This window comes from Mesocricetus auratus, unplaced genomic scaffold, assembly GCF_017639785.1.
Source record: "Mesocricetus auratus isolate SY011 unplaced genomic scaffold, BCM_Maur_2.0 Super-Scaffold_4256, whole genome shotgun sequence".
Taxonomy (NCBI): Eukaryota; Metazoa; Chordata; class Mammalia; order Rodentia; family Cricetidae; genus Mesocricetus; species Mesocricetus auratus.
The window spans coordinates 54510974-54527083 of record NW_024429182.1 but is presented as its reverse complement, the minus strand read 5'-3'; the positions used below and the strand labels follow the sequence as shown (position 1 = coordinate 54527083).

At 46.9% G+C, this 16110-nt stretch overlaps 1 long non-coding RNA gene across 1 annotated transcript; it reads right to left on the bottom strand.

The window, feature by feature from the left end:
* Window positions 1-14967: 14967 nt before the first annotated feature.
* On the bottom strand, window positions 14968-15690 carry LOC121134470. The gene is made up of 2 exons (XR_005871563.1): window positions 15515-15690; window positions 14968-15406 (listed from the first exon to the last, which is right to left on the bottom strand). It is a non-coding gene; the product is annotated as an uncharacterized LOC121134470 (long non-coding RNA).
* Between the last annotated feature and the right edge of the window lie 420 nt (window positions 15691-16110).

Sequence of the window (16110 nt, the reverse complement as noted above, 5' to 3'; positions counted from 1 at the left end):
CCATAAAGGAAGTCATAGATGAACACACTTTGTTGTGGGAACACCAGACCTTGAGCAGAGACCCACTTCCCCTTCTGCCTGGGAGTAGGCAGCTGTAAGACAATGTTTAGTAAAAACATGTTTACTAAAAATGATACAATAAGTTCCTGGGAAAGGCCTTCCCACGAAAACCACCCTGACCTCGACCTTGTCAAAAGACTAACCGCACCTTCAAAAACCCACACACATCCACCTCTGGTGTCAGAGCAGAACCAGCCAGGGTAGAGGAGAGAGCAGAAGCTTCTCTGGTGGGAACCTTTCTTAGGAAGTTTTTCTTGAACCTTTTTGGAGCCTGTTTAAAGTTTTCTTTATATCATTGAACGAGTCTCTGTGTTTTCAATACCCGACACCCTCCGCACGTTCTCGGACACAGGCCGCGCAGCAGACGTGACACATCTCCACTTCTCTAGTGTTGGCTTTCTTCCTGTTTATGTGTCTCTGTGCATGCCAGCCTGTCTGCATGTGCACCATAAGCATGCAGGTGGCTGTAGAGGCCAGCAGAGGGCGTCAGAACCCTGGAACCTGGAGTTCACAAGTAGCTGTGAACCACCCATCTGGGTGCTGGGACCAGAACTCAGGTCTGTTCCAAGAGCAACTAGTGCTCTTAACCCGTGAGCAGTCTCTACAGTCCTAGTCCCAGAAGTTTCCAGCAGCAGAAACTTGTGGCATCTTAATCAGGGGTATGGCTTTTATTTTTCTAGAAACTTCACAGTCTCATCTTCTAGATGTGTCTTCAGGTGGATCATGGTTTTGAAGTTTCTGGAACAGAAACTTGTGTGTGTATGCATGCGTGCGTGCGTGCGTGTGTGTGTGTGTGTTTGTGTGTGTGTGTTTGTGTTTGTGTGTGTGTTTGTGTATGTGTGTGTCTGTGTATGTGTGTGTGCTTGTGTGTGTTTGTGTATGTATGTGTGCTTGTGTGTGTGTTTATGTATGCATGTGTGTGTGTGTGTGTGTGTGTGTGTGTGTGTGTGTACGTGCATGTGTGTGTGGGGGCCAGGGCATGTAGGTACCTGAGGAGGGTGGTGCTTCATGAGATGCCTGATTGGATGCTAGGAATTGAGTTCCAGGTCCTTTGCAAGAGCAGCACTTAGCTCTTAGCTGCAGCAGCATCTCTCTAGTTCCTGGATCAATGGGACAATAATATATTGTCCTAGTTAGGTGTTTGTTTTGTTTTATTTTGTTTTTGTCAACTTATGACACCTGTGAAGAGGGGAACCTCAATTAAGAAATTGCTTCCATCAAACTGGCCTGTGATTCAGTCTGCGGGACATTTTTCTAATTGTTGATTGATGTGGAAGGGCCCAACTTTACCCACAGTGGTATAAGACAGTGAGCAAGCCATGGGGAGCAGGCCAGTAAGCAGCACTCCTTCATGGCTTCTGCTTCGGCTCCTGTCTTCAGGTTCCTGACTTGACTTCCTGCCCCGACTTCTCAGTGATGGACTGTCACCCGGAAGTATAAGCTGCAGCAAACCTTTCTTCCTGAGTTACTTTTGGTCAGCATTCCACCAATCTTTGGAGACAGTTTAGATGCTATTTCTGACCAAAACCAGAGACTAGACACAAAGCTCAGTATTGTGACCAAAAATTTACAGAGTATACTAAAAAGATGAAAGAAAATTAAGGGACTGTGGAGATACTTCCGCTGGTGCCTGCCTCAGAGGCATAAAGACCTGAATCTAATTCCACCTCTTGCATAACAAAGCCTGGTGCTGTTGCACATGTCTGATGCAGGGGCGGGTCCTGCAGAGACAGGGCTCCTCAGAGCTCACCAACCAGCCAGTCTAGCTTAATCAGCAATGAGACTCTGTCTCAAAAAATAAGGTGGAGAAGCCAGGCACTGGTGGCACACACCTTTAACTCCAGCACTTGGGAGGCAAAGGCAAGCAGATCTCTGAGTTTGAGGCCAGCCTGGTCTACAGAGTGTAAACCCAGGTTTCTCTGTCCCATCCTGTCCCTCAGCCATTTCTAAATAATCACTCAGAGGCTTAATATTAATTATAGAATGTTTGACCTATTAGCTCAGGCTTATTATTAACTAGCTCTTACATTCAAATTAACCCATTTCTATTAATCTATTTATTGCCACGTGGCTGTGACTTTGCCGATCTGCTGGCATCTTGCTCCTTGGGTGGCTAACTCTAATCTCCCCCTACTTCACACCTCTTCATCCAAGGGGATTGTTCCACCTAAATTTATCCTGCCTTCCCATAGGCCAAACAGCTTTTATTATTGACCAATGGACATGATACATATTCATAGCATACAGAAAGATCATCCCACAGCGACAGAGGGAATTCCAGGGCAGCCAAGGCTACACAGATGAAACCCTGTTTCGAAAAACAATAAATAGACAAGGTAGAGATATCACTTCTGGCCTCCAAATGTACACACACACACACACACTACTGAAAAAGAAAAGAAATAAGCCCAGATCCTGTAGAGATGGCTCAGGGCTAAGAGCTGCTCATGCAGAGGACTGGGTTCCATGCTTAGCACAAATGTGGGTGCCGCATAGCTTCAGCTTGGGGGAACCCACCACCTTCTGGACTCAGTAGGCACTGCAGTCATTTGCACTCCCCCAAATAAACATAATTTAAAGCAATAGTAAAATAGTTTTTACAGAACTGGAGCAAGTTTGATCCTAAGACTATAAAGAAGCAGCTAATATTTAACTGGAACACAACCTGACTTCAGGACAAGCCAGGGACATACGGCCAAAGGAAGAGAGCTTAAACTGAATCACTGCCCCTCACCTGTACCTATTTTGTGAGGATCAAGGGACATGTCTGAAGTACTTATGCAGAGACCTTAGTGACTCCACACAGGAAAAGGGGTTGCACAAAAACACAACACCAAAAAACAAAAGAAAAAAAAGCCCTAAAGGTAGCCCAGCCCTGAGCCGCAGAGGAATGTAGACTCTATCAGTTGGCTCCTATGCCTATGGCAGGGTCTTAAAGGGAGTGCCTGAGCCCATGGGGCAACTAGAGTGTGTACCCCTTTTCAAAAGCGAACTCCAGCAAGACAAGGAAGCACCTCCAGGTCACCTGCCAATTTCCCAGTGGCTTGCAGCACTTATCTTGGTGGTCTTCTGTGGAAAGGCCTGCCCCTACTTTCTATATGCTGGTGTGTGGGTGGCTGGGGTGCAGAGTCAGCAAGCATGGAGACGGCCTAGCCTCAAAGTCACAGTGAGCGTCTGCCCAGAGCACCGATTTCACACAGGCCAGAAGTCCACTGCGTGAGGTCAGAACAGCAGGGACCACAGACACAGGATGGCAGAAAGCATTACCGCAGGGAGAAAAGATGGTACAGAAAAGCCCCCTACCTCACTACAGAAAAGCCCCCTGCCCCCTGCCTGCACTACTGCTCCACATGCTGACTGAGGCTTCCAAAGAACCCCCCATCCTGGGTCCTTTACTGCCTTCCGCCAAAGTACAAGGGAGATGCTTGTAAAACAGCCTGCTTCTGGGACAGTCAGCCCCAGACATCTGTAAAAGGCTTCAGGCCCCCACAGACTCGGCCCCTGGACACTGAGAAGGGGAAGAAAGGAACACAATGCGGAATGCAGCTCAATGGGAGAGCACTTATGTTCAAGGCCCTGGATCTAATTCCCAGCGACACACATGTTCTGATTCAAAACAATTTTGTTTTTTGGGTTTGGTTTTCTTTGTTTGTTTTTCCAGACAGGGTTTCTCTGTGTTTCAGCTTTGGCTGTCCTGGATCTCATTTTGTAGACCAGGCTGGCCTTGAACTCACCAAAATCCTCTGCCTCTGCCTTTCGAGTGCTGGAACTAAAGGTGTGAGCCATCACGGCCTGGCTAACTAGTTTAGATTTATGTATTAGAGATTTGCCTGCATGTCTGCATATGCATCACATGCAACCCTGGAACTTGTGGCGGTCAGAAAATGGTGCCAGATCCCCTGGAACTGGAGTCAGGGACAGTTGTGAGCCTCTGTGTGTGTGGGTACTAGGAATTGAACCCAGGTCCTCTGCAAGAGCATCAAGTGCCCTTAACTGCTGAGCCGACTCTATCCCTGCTTATACAGGCATTGTCTTTTGTATCCTGATAACGAATTCATCTCTCAGTTCTGGTAGCTTTGTGTGGAATGTCTACAGTTCTGCAGATGGGTGATTTACTAGGCTGACTGCATTAATACAGCTCCCCGGCTGGTCTCTCCTGGGTGCTTTGATGGTCTGATCTGATGGTTTATTTTCTCTTCATTCTATTTTGGCTTGCTATATACTTACTAAAAACTTCCTCATTTAAAACAAAAAGCATGACTGTCATAGAGCGTTCCCAGACCGCACAGAACAAGCATATGTGGCGTGCATGTGTGTTTGCCTGTGTGGGACAGACTGTGTGGAAGTATGTGGGCATATGTGCACAGGGGAGGTCTGAGGTTGATGCCAAGGACCTTGCTCTATCACTCTCCCACCCTGATCATTAAAACGAGGCCTCACTTAAATGCAGAACTCACTGATTTGACCCTTCTGGCTTGCCAGCTTGCTCTGGGGAGCCTTTGACTTCTGAGGCTGGAATTACAGGCAAGCTGTCACTCGGGGTCTGGCATTTATGTGGCTTCTGAGGACCTAAACTCTGGTCCTCTTGCTTGTGTGGCAAGTACTTCATCCCCTGAAGTCTCCCGACACCCAGATCTTCCTCTGTAAGTTTTACATCCTGGCTGTCAAATCAGCTGTCGTGGCTGGTACTGCTCCTTTGGGCTGGCAGCCAAGCCTTCCAATACTACTAAAAGTATTGGTCCTCCAAGGCACACACATGGCCAGGCCCCTCCCCTGAGGACCTCAAACCACCAGGTTTCATCCACAGAGCACTCTAACTGCCTTAATGCCTGGACCTACAGAGTAAAAATCCCAAGCTTTAGACTTGAAATCCCACCAATCCACACCCTGGAAATCTCCACTCTGGAAAGCTATGCTCCCAAAGAAACTCTATGTAAACTCTGTCTTCTGTTCAGTTCTCTGTTGCTTCTTGCCTTAGCTGAAACAGCCACCCTCCTGGGGTTTTCCCACCCAATAAATCTGTGTGAGGTTTGTTGTGCGGTGTGACTTTGTGGTATTCCTTGGCTCCTGACTTGCATTTGGATTGGCTCTCCGGGTGCCTGGGTTCCCCCTCAGGGTCTAAGCTGCACTGAGTGGACCCTACTCTTCTCCTGTCCACCCACCACAGACTCACCTTCTGGCTCACCAATCACTCAGCACCACCACCAGTGGCAATTAGGTAAGTGTCCCCTTTGTAGGTGTAAATGTTTCCCTGAGTTTGAGTAAGTGACCGTTGAGTGTCTGGTACCCTTCCACATTGGAGGCAGAGGCTCCCCCAGGCCATGGTCTTCTGTGGTCCACAAGGTCATACAGTAAGATTCCAATGGACATATTCACCAGGCTAACCCACTGGAATCACCATCAATGTATTCTGCTGGAGAGAAACCACATTTGCAAAGCTTTGGGGACACCTGCCTTTGGAATAGTCACTGTCGTCCCTGTAAAGCCCTTGTGAAACCATAGCACTCCCCCTTTTCCATAGTGAGATTTGTCCCCCAAAATTCCAACAGTATTAATCAAGGACCAGACCCTCACTCAGCCATGACAGGCTACAGAAAAGACATGTAGGTCTCTGACACAAGGAAACTCCAGATCCTCTGGCCTCCCAGAGCCTAGGGCCAAAACCGAACACAGAGAAACTCCAGACCCTCCCTAGCCTCCTAGATACTTGGTTTCAGGGAACTGTTTGAAACACCAGGGGAGACCAAAACCTCCCCTATAGTCTCCAGGATATAGTTCTGAAAACTATTGGTATTTATGAACAACAGGCCACCTGCAAGTAACAAGACAATGCCATAGAAACCACAGAATGTTCCCTCAGCACTGACCAATGAAAATAATTGGTACACAGGTATTTCATGCCAAAATATGACTTGAGAAATTCTCCTAATTGTTCCCAAATGTCAACCAATCAGAAATCAACTGTACTTGTTGATGTAATCCTGTAACTTTTGTCTTTAAAAACTAGCAGTAGACAGGGAACTTCACTCCCTTTGGAGGCTGCTGTGTCAGCTTGCTAGACGGGGTCCCTGTCATAGTTGAATGAACAATTAAAACCTTGCTTTTGCATTTTGGTGGGTCTGTCTTCCTGGTGGTCTCTGGGGACTTTGCAACTAGGGCAGAACATTGAACACAACTCCTTCTTGTACTGGTAAACTGGATAACCATGGGGCCCCGGTGTGGAAGTATTCAAACAGTCAAGGAAATCTTTTGTCCTCATAGTCAAATCAACATAACTTAGAAGCTAGCTCCTGACAATTATCTCCTATGGCAGGACCCCAGGTAAGGAGAGGAGCCTTGCAAATAGATCACATTCAGAACTTCAAAAGATAGGAGACACAAATTCTGCTCCCACTGACAAGCAGGACTGGGTGGCACCGATAGACTCCTCTAACAGCCAACTCAGCTGCTAGCCTGAGGCTCGGCTGGACAGCCTCAGGATCTCATGTAGCTTCTTCCTTTGATCTAGTATTGAGAGAATTCACTAGCAATTGACAAAAATGGTAATATGGATTAAGGGTTCATTTTCCTTCTACAGATTGTACCGGTTGCCATGGCCACACCACGATGTTTTCAGGTACCTCAAAAGCAAAAGCAAAACCCAATGCATACAAAGTTTCTTCCTTCTTTTTTACATTTATTAATTATAGACTGAAAGGCCCAGGCCCTCACCCATCTCCCTGCTTTGGCAGCCATGACAGGCTGCAGAAAAGACACAGCAAGATGTGGGCCTCTGACTCAGCCACATGGGCTGAACCCCTGACCTTGCCCTAGTACCAGGAAGTCAGATACCCTCCATGTGGCAAGGAACCAATCAGAAGTTAGCTGGTGGGTTCTGGATGAACTTTATAGATAACAGTGGAGTGCAGAGTGTAGCAACCACCCTGGGAGGGCCTCTAGGCATAGCAACCTACCTGTAGCTGCAGCTGACCAATCAACAGAGGACAGGTGGCCCAAGCCAGAAGGTACACCAAGCCTAAAACTGTTGCTATGCAACGAGCGGACACGCCCCACACTCCCCTTGCTCTACCCCAATATATTCCCTGCTCCACTGCTGCTCGAGGTCCCTCCTGGTCTTGCTTGCTTCACCCGCTGTGTTGGATGAACAGGGGGAACCCAAGTTAACTCATAAAATTAAAGACTTTTTGCTTTTGCATCTGATCAAGTATCTTGGTGATTTTGGGGTTCAGAGTTTGGGTACAACAAGACTTCTAGTATTTCTTCCATGTTTTACATTGATCGGTTATAGACTTCTAGGTTTACTAACCACATAAATGTATTTTATGCACTAATACTTTTCTCCCTTCTTAGCAATAATAAGTCCTTCACTCCGTTTAACGCTTCCCCCACCTCTTGAGTTTTGCACAGACGCTTTGTGAGTCAAGTTCCCCTTGAGATGTGAGTCGCCTGCCTGCCTCGTCTCAAGATTTTATCTACCTTTTTGCTTCTGGGGCATTTGCATGCTCATATCCTTGCTACTGTCAGAATTGTTAGTTGTATCTATATTGGGTATAAAAACTGAAAGCCCTGTGGGATAAAAGAGAGTCCATTTTTGAAGAATAAAGAGCCATGAGGGGAATGCGTGAGTGGGCCAGTTTATTTCCCTCTCACCCTCAGAGACATTTTTAGTCAAACCCTACCCGCCTGCAGCCTAAGCCCCTGTCCCGGACCCTGAGAGAGTGTGGAGGCTGGAACCTGAATACTCTAGTTGCAGTTGCGTTCCTGAAGTTGTCTCAAGCCCAGCTGGGCTGCTGTGCCCCTCCTGCCCTCTTCTCCCACCCCCGCCTGGAACTGCCCATCCCACAGCTCCTTTAGGCCCGCCTGGCTTGCTTTGCTTTTTGTTTTTTTGAGACAGTGTTTCTCTGTATTGTTTTGGAGGCTGTTCTGCCTGGAACTTGCTCTATAGACCAGGCTGGCCTTGAACTCACAGAGATCCGCCTGCCTCTGCCTCCCCAGTGCTGGGATTAAAGGCGTGCGCCACCAGCACCCAGCCCCACCTGGTTTTTGACTCTGTTCTCCAACCCTTTCCTGTGGATCGGATCCCTTTCCTAGAGCTCAGTTTTAGTCCTTGTCTTCTGGCCGCCACGAAGGACCTGGTACCAGTCTCTGAGTCTCTCCCATTGAGTGTGCTAACAACCACTGGATGCCTTGGTTGCTCAGTCCTCCCTGAGTCCTGGGGATGCCTGTGACTACAGGCTGCAGTGACATTTTCCTTCTCTCTCATCCATGGGAACATGTCTTCCACACTCTTTTGTTCCAACCCTTGGGATACCTCTTAGAAAACCTCCAGCCTCTCCACCTGGCACCTGACCTGAGAGGCCCCACATTTATTCACTTTTGGCCTCACTACCCCTTAGATAATCACTCCAAAGAGCCAGATCTTAATATCACTATTTCTCTCTTCTCTGCTCCAAGCACTGTTTGTTTTTGTCTGGTCTTCCTCCCCACCCCCCACACTGTGTAAATTGTTGTGCCCAAGTCACAAGGATACCCAAAGAGACCAGGGAGACAGACCACCGATGCAAATGCACAAGGTTTATTGATTATTCTATCCTTCTGCGCTGGAGAGACCCCGTCTAGCAAGCTGACACAGCAGCCTCCAGAGGGAGTGAAGTTCCCTGTCTACTGCTAGGTTTTAAAGACAAAAGTTGCAGGATTACATCAGTAGGTACACATTGGTTTCTGACTGGTTGACATTTGGGGAACAGTCAAGAAGTTTTTCAAAGTCATGTTTTTGGCATGTAATACCTGTGTACCCATTTTTCTCATAGTTGTTACTGGGAGGGAACATTCTGTGGTTTCTATGGCTGGCAGGTGGTCTATTATGCTAATATTTTTCAGAACTGAATTTCCTGAAGACTACAGGGGAGTTTCTTTTGCGGTCAAACAGTCCCCAGGATCCAAGTACCTAGGAGGCTGAGGGGGGGGGCTGGAGTTCTTTTGTGTTCAGTTTTGGTCCTAGGCCTGTTGTAGACAACACAGTCTCCAGGAGCTAAGGCTGGGGGAAGGGCTGATCTGGACTGGAGTTTTGGCTCTTCATTCCTCCTCTGGTTTTTGGCACTAATCCAATCATGGTTTTTAAATCTTAATTTTTAACTGTTTTCTGTTGCTAGGGGCCTGTAATGTGATCGTTGAACCTGTATGGTTCCCAATCTATTCTCTGTAAACTGTAACAATCTATTTAGCATACAGGGACCAAATGTAAGCAGGAGCAGGAGGACAACCAGGGGTCCTGTTATTGTGGATATTAACGTGGTGAGCCAGGGTGAGTTATTAAAACAAGAGGACAACCAGGGGTCCTGTTATTGTGGATATTAACATGGTGAGCCAGGGTGAGTTATTAAAACAAGAGGACAACCAGGGGTCCTGTTATCCTGGATATTAACGTGGTGAGCCAGGGTGAGTTAAAAAACAAGACTCAAACCATGCTTGTTGAGCTTCACGTTCTCTTTTTTGTCTTTCTAGCCCTTCTCTGATTTTAGCCACGTTGTCTTTTATGCGACCTGAATAGTCTCCATAAAAACAGCATTCCTCCCTTAGGGCTGCACCCGATCCACTTTGTTGGAGGAATAGTAAGTCTAAACCCCTACAGTTTTGTAGGGCTACCTCAGCCAGGGAGGAAAGGGAGTCTTCTAGGTGAGTGATGGAATCTTCTATTCTTTTAAGGTCATTGTTTAGGCTTGTTCTCAAAGTAGAATAATGTTGTTTCTGCTGTATGAACACCGTGGTTCTTTCCCTATACCTGCAGCTATGCCTGCGCCTACTAAGAGGCTGAGGGTGATTGCAGTTATGGGCTCTCTTTTAGCTTTGTGGTTTTCTATGAAGTCTAATAGGTGCTCCTCTGTATGACAGATGAGTCTGGGGAACAACCGAATTAGTATGCAGAAGCCCTTAGTCTCTTTGATCATCTTAGTGTGTGCAGGGAGCAGGGCCTGTGGAGCACGTCCACCAAGTATCATTGTGGGGAGTCAAGTATCCCTCTGAGTTAACAGTGGGGTGTGTTTGGTTACAGATGTGAGAATGAGTAGGTGAGATGGAACCTATAAAGGTTCCTCGTTCGGACACTGGCTGTAAAGTTAAAGAGGCTTTTGAGTACCAGTGGTATTGGTCGAATGTTTCTCAACTGAATAGCTTCCTAGGACTGCTACGCCCTCACAGCATGGTGGAGCTATATCATAGCAGAGCCAGCAGGACTTAGTAATATTAGGGTTATTGTCATTGAGAAATAGATAAGATTGTTGGAGAACTGTTTCTAAAGTTTCTCGAGTGGAGAGTGGGGCAGAGGTGGGCTGGCTGGAACTAATGGATCCAAGCCTGGGTCTGTCTATTAAGACTTGATTTGGGCCAATGGGTTCAGCCTGGTTGTTTGGCCGGATTTTGAGTCATAACCCAAATAGGGTTCCATCATTCTGGCAGCCGAATATCCTGTCTTTGGTATATAGCCTTAATTCCCAAATGCGACCTGCCTCCCATTCATCTGTTGTTTGTTTACCACTTGGGGTGAAGTGTAAGACCAAGGGGTTGCAATTAGTTACTTGGCATCCATACAAGGTGGTTCTGTTACCAGAGCAAGAGGGGAGGGTTGAGGCGTGACTGACCTGGATAAGGTTATCTGTCAGGACGGGGGTTCACCAGGTGTGCCCAGGGGACACAGAAGACCAGCTTTTGCAATGATAGCAAGGGGCCCCTCCACAGGTCCCCAAGTTTGAGAGGTGCCCTGTGCAAACATAGAAATAGGGCATAGATTCCTGAAGGTCTGCGGCAGCTGGTATAGAAATGACTCCTTGTCACAGTGGCTGTGTTCTACACGATCAGGGCAATAGTGGTCTACGAACATCTGGCAGAGGTCAAAAGAGATACTGGGATACCAAGTTCCAGGTGTGGTTATTATAGAGGTCTGATTGAGAATCTTTTCAGGTGAGACGTCATAGAGTTTCCAGGTCAGGTTCTGTGGAGCGTGAGGATTGGCGTCAGCAGCCGTGGTGAGCAGGAGCAGGTGTATCATGAAGAAGCATTGCGTTGTCAATGAAGGTGCAGTTTGAGTGGGTTGTTTGGGTGTTCGGACAGCTCCCACGATTCCCCTTCATAGTCCTCCGATACCAACGAAGGGATCTGCAGGTCAGGCATGGGAGTAATGGACCCATGATGACTGTGGGTGTAGTCATCAGGATCATGAAAGGCCCTTTCCATCTTGGCTCTAAGGTTTTGTGCTAATGCCTACGGATGAAGACCCAGTCGCCCAGACGGAACCTGTGGGGTTTGGGAGGAGCGGCAGATTCATAAATGGCTTTGAGTTGAGGCCAGATTTGCTGTTGGATATGTTGTAGCCTCTGGAGGGCATTAACAATGTCTTGGTCATCTAGGGTAGAAATAAGGTCACTCGGGAGACTAGGAATCATAGGAGGTAGATACCCATACATAATTTCAAAAGGGGCAAGGCCCATCTGGTATGGGGAGTTTCTTACTCTGAAAAGGGCAAAGGGAAGGAGAGTCACCCAGTCCACACCAGTCTCTAAAGCTAATTTGGTTAAGATCTCTTTTAGAGTTCTATTCATTCGTTCTACCTGTCCTGAACAATCAAGTTTCCAATCCGCCCCCAGTGCAGTGGCTAGTCCCTGACTGACTTGGGAAATAAATGCTGGCCCATTATCTGAGCCAAGCATTGCTGGAAAGGCTTACCTGGGCAGAATTTCTTCAATCAGCCTCACTGAATTCACCACTTAGTTATATCTTTAAAGGCATCCCCTTTATCCATTCCCTCCTAGTGGTAACAACCTGTCCTATCCCTTTGCTGGGAAGGGACCTTCCAGCCAAAGTGGGAACCTCTATTTCCTTCACTCCCCCAATTCACGTGACCCCAGGTTCACCAACCATTCTCCTCCAAACCACACAATCTGACACACCTTTTCCCTTACTGGCTTCCCAGGTGGATCCTCAAGTATGGGATACCCCAAACTCCCACAGTCAAACATCGTCCCCCCTCATCATTTAACTACAAGACCCTACCAATTATGTCACCCAGGCTTGATACCCACTGTCTCTCCAACGCCTCAGGGGACTTGAGGCTCTCGTCTCTGAGCTTACCTCTTCTGTGCCCCTCTTCTTTCCCCTTTAACACCCCCACATTCAATGGTCAAAAACCCAGTGGAACCTATGACTTAGTTCAGGATCTCCAACATCCCCACAGCAATGGTTCCCTTCCTGTAGCATGACAAATAAAAGACCCAGAGCTGATACTGGTGTTCAGACTTCAAGCTGAAGATCAGAAAAGCAAAGCAGTTGGTCACTAGCTCTTACTCTACCTCAGACTGAAAGGTGATCCTGACTCCACCAAACCCCAGACTGTAACCTCTCCTCAGCGTGGCTGGAGAATCCTGAGACTTCAGTGTCTTCCAATCCTCAGTGTGCCTGGAGAATGAGTCCCTGATACTGACCGCTGAAGATCCTGCTCCTATCTTTTATACCCCTCTAGTGCTGGGATTAAAGGCGTGTGATCCCAGCTGCTGAGATCATCTTTGTGTGAGCTGTTTCTCTTTAGGACTGGATCAGTCTTGTGCAGATCTGGGAGGCCTTGGACTCACAGAGATCCATCTGCTTCTTAATCCTGAGTCCTAGGATTAAAGGTGTGTATTACCACCTCCTAGCTTCTGGCTCCTGGAATATTAAAGGTGTGTGTCTGTCTTCTATGGCTTATGGCTGACTTTGTTTTCTGAATCCTCAGGCAAGCTTTAATAAATCATAAATAATATATCACCACACCTTCCATCCCATAGTACCTAACCCCTGTACTCTCCTCTCCACCATTCCCTTAGAGTCCTCCCATTTCTCTGTCCCAGACCTCGAGGATTCCTTCTTTTCTATCCCTCTGGACCCCCAGCACAAAGTATCATTGTCATTACTTGGACTGACCCAGACACACTCCTTTCTACCAGACTCTCTTGGATCATCTTACCCCAGGGGTTCCGGGACAGCCCACATCTATTTGGCCAGGCTCTGGCCTCTAACTTATTCTGTTTGTCTCTTCCTAAATCCAAGTTGACACAATATGTAGATGTTCTTCTCCTTTGTAGTCGGTCCCTGCAAATTAGCCAGAGAGGCACTGCTACCTTTTTGAACTTTCCTCGGCGGGGGTATAGGATCTCACCCTCTAAGATCCAGTTGTGCACCCCTCAGGTAATTTATCTGGAATTATCTATCACCCCAATTTACAAGGCCATTGTCCTAGATAGGAAACATCTAATCCAGTAGCTTTCAGTCCCTGCCACCGAGGACTGAATTTTACCCTCCCAGGAAGGGCTGGCTTCTTATGCCCCTTATATGAGGCAGCCCTCACATGAATCCCTCCTTGAGCCCATTACTAAGCCCTTTTGTAAGCTTCAATAGGCCCTAGCCCTTCTCTTCCTGTTACAGAAAAGGATGGATATGTCCTCAGGAACCTGGGTCACCAACTGTGGGACCTCCCTTTGTGTCACTGCATATTTATCAAACAACTAGACCATACTAGCAAATGATAGGCATCTTATCTGCAAACTCTGGCTGCAGCTGAATTTCTTACACGCAAACTGAAGATGTTAACCATTGGGTCACCTGTCACTGTCTTCTCTCCTCATACCCACCCTACCTTATACCATACAAGGGTCTCCAAACATTACCCACTTCCCGAGTTCTCTCTTCAGGTAGCATTGATAGAAGACACTACACTTACCTTCCAGCCATGCCCACCTCTTAACATTTCAAAGCTCCTCCCCAACCCATCCCAGAATACTACCCATCTCACTCTTGCATTGAGACCCTACAAGAGTTATCACCTCATCCTACACATATGCACAAGGGAGTGCTACCTTAGGCTACCTATAAACTGCTAGCTGTGTATCCCTCCTAGGTCAAACTCATGACCACCATTGATAGCCTCATCCATTGTACTGATAGACTCTCTCAGTTCACCTCTCATCAACTGCTCTGAGCCAAATACCACTGCCCACCTTATCTTTCTCTTCGACATTGCAGACTGTTTTAACTCCTCAGGGACATGCATACTGGGTCCCTCAGACTGTAACAATAATTTGACTCTGAGCACTGCCACCCAGCCCTTATGTGCGCATGTCTCGATGTCTCGATTCTCTGTTGTACTGCTGAGTGATCTGGGACGTGTACCCTGGTGCTCCTTTTTCTGCGATGAGGAGTGGTACCCAGTGAAGAACCCTCACCAGCTTCCATCACGCGGTTTATCGTGGCATAGCATGGCACACAAGTGGTTCAGACCCTGTGCATTCTCACAGTCCCAAGTATAATTGCTGGTGTTGCTGCTGGAGCAGACAGACTGCTTCCCTAGCTGTCTACCATCAATTTCCCCCCAAGTTCACCCACGATCTCCAATGGGTGGTTCAGACCATCCTCACACTCCAATCAGATTCACTGGCCGGCGTAGTGTGACAAAATCAGCAAGGGTGGGATTTACTAACTTCAGAGAGAGATGGTCTTTGTCCCTTCCTCAGAAGGGAATGTTGCTTCTATGTCAACCCGTTGGTTATAGTAAAAAATAAGATCTGAAAACCCCAGATGGATCTCCAGAACTGTAAGAAACAGCTTGATGCCACTGGCTAGTGGATCATTAACAGTCCAACATAGTATTGGATAGTACCCTTCTTAACCCACTTTCTCTTCTTTTTCTTAATCCTACTAGTCACATCTTGCCTTATAAACTTCTTGTCTAGATTTCAACAGATTCAAAAGATTTCTAGCTAGAATTTTTTTTGAGACAGGGTTTCTCTGGGTAGCTTTGTACACCATGTTGGCCTCAAACTCATAGAGATCCACCTGCCTCTCCCTCCCGAGTGCTGGAATTAAAGTGCGCCACCACCGCCTGGCTCTAATTAGAGTTTTTATTGACATTTTTTATTATTTTGGAATTTCACATCATGCACACCAATCTCTATCATTTCCAAGTCCTTCCATGCCTACCTTCTACCCTTGTAGCCTCTCCCCAAAAAAGAAAATTAAAAAAGAGGGAGAAATAATGAAACAAAGAAATAAAAACCATTTCAATCCCACGTCTTTCCTGCCTCTCTATCACATATTCATTTTCCTTAGTGGCCTTGGGAGTTGCATTGTGCCGCGCAGGACACCCTTTTGCCCAAACAGCTTTACTTGCAAATGTTCAGTGCAGTGAGTTGTTAGTCTGGTTCAAGGCTTCTGTCTTCTGGTACACCAATACAGAACCCTCACAGAAATGGCTCTCATATTCCACTGTTGCCGAGTCTTGGAGATCTTGCAGCTATGGTTATAAAGGCTGGTCTCTTCCCGTGTTCTAGCAGGTCATATGGAATAGATGTTGGGGTGGGCCAACTCAAAGCACTAGGTGTGGTTAAAAATTCATCCCCACAAAAGCCAAAACAAAAACACAACTGCTCAATACCTTTCCAAATGGGTGCATCATTTGCAGTAGTGACAGAGGTTCCAATGTTTCATGCTCTTACCAGTACTTCAGTTTTTGATGTTTCATTGTGTGAAGGTTTGCTGGTGTGGACAGATCACAGCCCCAGTGGCAGAAGTCACAAGCACTTGAGTCACTCAGTGTGGGTGCTGGTAATTGAACTTGGATCCTTTGGAAGAGTAGCAAATGCTTTTTAAGGGACAATTTTTTTTTTGGTGTGCATTATTAAAGATGTGTCTCTGCCCTTCTTCATCTGCCTAAGGCACCTTCTGACTGGTTTAATAAAGAACTGAACATCCTGAGCTGAAAAGTCAATAGATAGGAGAGGATAGGCAGGACTTCTAGGGAAAGATAGGAACTCTGGGAAGGAATCTGAGGTGGGAGATTTGCTAGCCAGACATGGAGGAAGTCAGATGTAATGAGCTACATAGCAGAATATAATATAAATGGATTGATTTAAGTTTTAATAGCTAGTTGGCAACAAGCCTGATAAGGCCAAGCTTTCATATCTAAGATCTCCATGTCATTATTTGGGAGCTGGCAGTCCAAAGAAAATTCAATTGTTTTGTTTTTGTTTT